The 6,000-nt window shown below is 41.2% G+C and overlaps 1 long non-coding RNA gene across 1 annotated transcript in view; it reads left to right on the plus strand.

Annotated features, from left to right (window-relative positions):
- Positions 1-4,989, plus strand: part of LOC131420126 (uncharacterized) — a 31,561-nt gene extending 26,572 nt beyond the window's left edge. The window contains exon 4 of the long non-coding RNA XR_009223469.1: positions 3,467-4,989. This is a non-coding gene — a long non-coding RNA (uncharacterized LOC131420126). The remainder of the gene's footprint in view (positions 1-3,466) is intronic.
- Positions 4,990-6,000: the final 1,011 nt, after the last annotated feature.

Below are 6,000 nucleotides of genomic sequence, written 5' to 3' on the forward strand. Positions count from 1 at the left end.
TAAGTATGTATATACCTTCTGTAACATTTTGCTCATCTGTTCTCTCCTGTGACTTTCTGTACAACCCTGTGAGGGAGGTTTTATATTACCCTATTTCATGATTAAAGGAAAAAGGAACACAAAGAAGCAACTTGGCTGGGCCAAAGGCCTTGTAGCTGATTAGGGGTAGAGCTGGGGTGTTCTGACCCCTTTCCGGTTTTCCTTCCTTCAAAGTGCTTTGATGACTGTGGAAGTGAAATGCACTAGAACTTGGCTGCCAAAGAAGTCCCAGCTGATAGGTAACCAAGGAAACAGCATGGCTAAAACTCAGTGAAAAGTTAAAATCTTGTTGGGCAATTTCTCCTTAACTGACAACAGGAATTGCTGTCACTGCCCCGTCTAGTCACTTTGCAAACAGCAAGGATGTTAGCAAGAGCTCACGTGAACGGTGAACCCTTCCCAAGGCAGCAGTGATTGCTTTGGCTGGATTCTCCTGTGGCAGTTTCCTGGCGATGAAGAGGCTGTAGGCAGACAATCAGAGGCGGTAACCATCTTCTAATAACCACCTCAGGCTTTTGGCACCTCATGCTCTGGCACTGTCTGAGGAAGCTCTTTATGCTACCTCATGCTACTTGTCAAGTCAAGCTGCTTATCTAATTTTGCTGAGAAATCTGACACTGCCAGTCAAATGGCTCACCTCCGTGGGATCCAGTGTGTGCCCTGTGAGGCGCTCAGAGAGGGTTCTGATCATCTCTGACAAGCAGACAACAGAGAGAGGTTTTAAAAAATGGCCCCGGTTTGCACAGCTCTCCCATCCGTGGTTGCATGGTGCTTGAAATCAGGAAGTGGTCCTGAGTTAATGACACAAGGAAACACTTTGGTGCCTGTACTGCCTACTTGGTTTTCTGGAACCTCACATGGACTGCCTTCATCCTGTCCTGAAGTCCATAGCACTCTATCTCCCTCCCCACTTCCTGTGCAGGCCTTCCTCTGGTTTGTGGGCTGTGCACTTCGTCTTGTTCCTTCAAGGCGCACGCTGAGCAGCTGGTCAAATAGGTTTTTTTGTGAGTGGCTTCTGCCACCTGCTTATCATCCAATCCCAGTCTCAGGTTTTCTTTCTTTGCTTTTTAAACCTGAAATAGCTCTTTTCCAACTTGCCTATAGCTTTCTCTTTCAACTCTTCCTCCGCTCTTCGTAGTAATTAAGCAAGAGTCATGCTCCTTTTCCAAACCTTATTTTGTTAATACCTTTATTCCTAAAGAGTTATGTTTACAAGACTAACCTAAATATGTTAAACTTGGTATTGATTTGATGACTTCATAAACCCCAGATTCCTTGCCAGTTTTTTGTGAAAGGGCTTGCTTAAAATCTCTGCTAATCTACCTGAATTTCCTTGTAAAGGCAGTTACACATAATGTCTCTCAAAACTAATTCTCTAACTTTGCAGCTTGGCAGCCTCCTGCTGGGACTCTGCAGGGTTAATAAGTCATGGAGATTAGTTCTTCAGATGGGAATTGTGAAAGCTCCAGTGCAGGTAAATACTACTTAAGAAGACCCTACATTTCAGGGAAGGTTGGAGATTTTTTGGAGACCCATAAAACACTCCCTTTATATCAGTCACTGCAGTAAACTTTCTCTCTCTAGTTTATATTATATTCACATTGGCTCATTCCAGGAATTTTGTTTTCAGCCTGCGTATACCATATATGTTTCTGATCTGGGTAGATAAGCCAGGCTTATAGATTTAAAGGAGGTTACATCAGTTGCTGCTAGGAAATTTTTCTTGAGTTAGTTAAGAACCTGTGACACTTAGTCCTTGACATTCACTAGCTGCAGTTTGTAATAAAATCTACTTTAGCGTGGGGTTAAGTGATGACTATGGTCCTCACAGCGTGGTGGGGGACCCTGGTGGCCAGATAAGAGGAAACCCCTTATTCTTATTTCTGACTTCCCTACAAACTTATACTGTGACCTTAATTGGAGGGTTTGTTGCCTTTCTCACTGAAAAAATTGCAAATTTTAATATTTTCCTCTAACCAAAAATAAAATTATAAGATTGTATTACTATTCCAGTGCCTTTGAAGTTGTCAAGGCTGGCCTGGGGGCTTCCCAAGGGCATGGACTGTGCCTGACTCAGTCACTGTCTTATCCACAGAGCCTTACATGGTGCCTGGAGCATGTAGAAGGCACTCAATGAAGGAAACGAATGAATGAATGAATGAATGGAAAGATAGAACCAAAGCCAGATTTTAGTAGCCTACTTATATATTTTCAGAGTAATGTAGTATTTAAAACGGACAGTGATAACACATTTCTAGAAGGAGATGAATGACATACTTAACACTTCCCAAAAAGATAGAATGCAGCTTCTATCACTAGAAGATCTAACCTAGATCTTCTTCTAATTGATCTAGGTTTTCAATTACAGATGCTGAATACGGGTGAATCTTTATGGCAAGTTGAAGGCCCAGGCTGCCCTTGTGGACATCAATACTCCAACGGAGCACTTTCCATGAAGAAAAGTGGGGGCTTGCTGTCTTTTCATCAAACTCTTAGAATTTGGCTGACTGCCTGGTTTATCCCAGGACATTAGTCAGCCCACAAATCCCACATTTGTTTATTCAGTCCAGAGCAAGTGAATACTGCCATTCTCCCATCTCCTTTGTTGGCAAAAACTTTGTTAACCTGAATTGAGTTCTGCAGCGCAAGATGAAGTGACTAATCTTTTGGGGGTTTCCCCCTCCCAGGTTCTGGTATGAGCAACTAGATCTAGAAACCACAAAGCTCCACACTGTCATTTTTCCTCATGCTGCCCTTTTATGCTGAAGCTTCCACATTGTGCTTAAGGAAACCAATACCTTCCAGAGTGTGGTTGAACTGGCGCCACCACTAAGAAAAGGAGGTTACTGGACTTTTTAGTGTTGGAAGAATATGTTAGTGGCAAAGGAATGTTGGGTTAATTATTTGTACTTATGTAGTCTACTGTTGGGCATTTGTAACATTTGTCCCTTTGCACTTTCTAAAAATTTCCTAACTCTGAATGAATGGGTCTGAAAGTGCAGAAAGTAGGAATCTTAACACAAAACAACCAGCTCAGATGAGCACACAGTTAATATACGGTAGATCTGGAATATGAAACTAAAACGAATGTGTCTCCTTAGTCACTAGGCTATTTGTCTATCTACAAACACCTGTAAAGGCCTAAATTCTTTTAGCAAAAATCTGAGGATCTAATGTTCTGAATTGCTATTGACCATGAAAGAGTGATCAGTTTTGGAAGACAATTGTGATACAACATGGTGCAAAACAGAGGCAGGGATAGAGGAAATAAGTGCCAGTTATTTTCACAGCATGGTGCACATAGCAGCTTGGCAAATAATTCTTGTTGATCATTGGACCTGTAGAAATTCTATTTGGTTCATAAAGTTTGACTCTGTGTTTCCCATTGATAACCTGTTTTTCTCTCTCCTCTTCCTCCGACTCTTAGCCAGAACTACCTTCCAGATGACTTCTTGCTGCCACACTTCTCCTCCCAGTGTAAGAGAATGCAAGCACCTGCTGATGTTTGAAGCAAGAACATTGGAGAACTGCTGCCTGACTTCCAACCCAAGGCTTGGATGAGTTTAGTCTTTTTAGCTTTTTAGTGTGAAGTTCAGGGATCTGAACTTCAGATGGTTGTTTCATCCATGGACTTTTGCAGATTGCTGTTTTCATTCCTGAGATCTGGGGTAAAGATTAGTCTAAATGGTCTTTAAAATAGCCCTTAGCTTAGGAGCTATGCAGCCACGGCATGTTACAGGAGCTTTGCCCACATTACCCTGTTTGCTTATTTTTGTCACGTAGTCTTTAAAAAAAGATGACTTTTAAAAAACTTTGTTTTCTGGGAATGATCACTCCCGCCATTTTTCTGTAAAGGATCAGGAAAATGTATAAATAATTCCTGGACTTGGGTGCAGATGGTGTACGTGCTGGCAAACAGAAATCTCAAATGATAAAAGAGATTGTCCTTTGTAGATACTTTTCCAGGCTAGAGTTCTACATTTTTGGATTTGACTCAGTGAAAGTCCTTACTGAGCACCTAATGCATGCCAAACATTCTGCTACCTTAGGAGGGGTTGGGGGTCTATACTACAGTCCAATTGGAATACAGGAGGGATGAAGAGAGAATACATATAATTCCAGCACAAAGCAGAATAAAATATAGTATACAATGGGCTATGGGATATTACGGAGGAAGAGAGCATATCTTATTAGTGGAGTCAGGAAATGCCTTACCAAGGTGATGACATTCTTGCTGGGTCACGGTGGATAGATAAGATTTTGGAAGGGGAGGAGACACTCCAACACAAGCGAGTAATAAGAACAAAAGCACAGTGATCCATTTAGGGAAGAGACGAGGAAATATAGGAGGGCTGGATTTATATCATGAGTACTGAGCCACACGCACACAGTTGACCGTGCCCTCCTCCTTGAACCACTGTGTACTCCAGAGTCACGACACCTTCTTGGCTCAGTCATTTCCCCAATTGCCCTTCCTCAGTCTCAGCTCTACATGTGGAAGGGCTTTAGCATCAGTATTTCAGCTCTCTTCTCCTAAGTTGCTATCATTTAAATATTAAGTATTTAACATCTTGCCAGTGACTTCCAAATCAGTAACTTTCCTCATGACCCATGCCCTAACCTCTAGGCTGTCTGTCAAATTGTCTACTCAGTGCCTTCCCTTTTGATGTCTAGATTTCTAGGTCCAAATCAGAACTCTTGATTCTTTGCTTCCCCGTCTGCTGGAAAATCTGTCTTTCCACTAGTCTTCTCCATCTTAGTTAAGGAGCCTGTTGTCCACCCAGTTGCTTAGGCCCCAAACTAGGAGTTATGCTAGATAGAGCCTTTTCTTTCACCTTTCCTACATAATAACAAGTATTTTGGGTCCACCTCTACCCTACCCGAAACAAGTGACTGTTGTTTTTTGTTATAATTCTTCTGGTGGTAAGATTTGCCTCCAAATGTACATGAACTGCTTTGATAAAAAATAAAGATTAAATTAAAAATGACTAATTTTACAGAGATTGTCTCTTGATTTCTTTCCAGACATGAACTCATAAGGAGTTCAGAAGAGCCATGTGTTCTTCAGTTAGCGTGTATGTTGGAATTTATTTCTCCCATCTTCCAATAGAGCCTTTCTATTCTCTTGCCTTTCAGACCCATCTGCTACGGATTAGATACACAAATACATGTCCCTGTATACCTGTTAATAGTGAAAATACCAGTAACCATGAAAATGATAGTATTACTATGACTACTACTAACTAGCACCTATTAAGCACTGTCGTGAGCTGCACTAACACTGTACATTCACTGATGATTTAAACCTCACAATGACCCTATGAGATGGATACCATTATTTTCCTCATTTTAGACCCACCCAAGGTCACACAGCTGGGAAGCGGCAAAGAACTAGGACATAAACCTATTTCTGCCAGACTCCAAAGCCCTTGCTTTTAAGTAAAAATAATTTTAAATTCTGAGTCACTGAATAGAGGTAGATGCAGCTTCTAGTGCAAAGAATATTTTGGCTGGTCACATCAGGGAGATGTAAAGATATAGCTCTAGAAAGATGATAATAGTATAAAAAATAGATCCTATCTACATCACCTTTCTGTAGACCTCGAGTCTATTCTTATGTAACTTTCAAGGTAATTTCATTTTGGGGGATGCTGAAAAATTGTCATTCATTTATTCTTCCCCCTAACATTCACTTCTTCTCAGTCCCTCCAATGGACACCTTCACTGACATCAGAAAGTTAAAGAGAGAAGCCAGGAAGAAACATGAACCTAACAAGAGGGTGGGTAAATGGAAATATTAGAAAAATTTTCCAGGGGAAGGGTACTACTTTGCAGCCCTTTCAATCTTTGCTTCTTTCTGGATTTGATAGTGAGAGTACCACAGAAGCCTAAAGGAAAACCAAAAGAAACGAAATCAGTTAGGGTAAACCAGGTTATGCTGTAGTAATAAACAATCTCAAA

The sequence above is a fragment of the Diceros bicornis genome, chromosome 22 (assembly GCF_020826845.1).
Source record: "Diceros bicornis minor isolate mBicDic1 chromosome 22, mDicBic1.mat.cur, whole genome shotgun sequence".
NCBI classification, from domain to species: domain Eukaryota; kingdom Metazoa; phylum Chordata; class Mammalia; order Perissodactyla; family Rhinocerotidae; genus Diceros; species Diceros bicornis.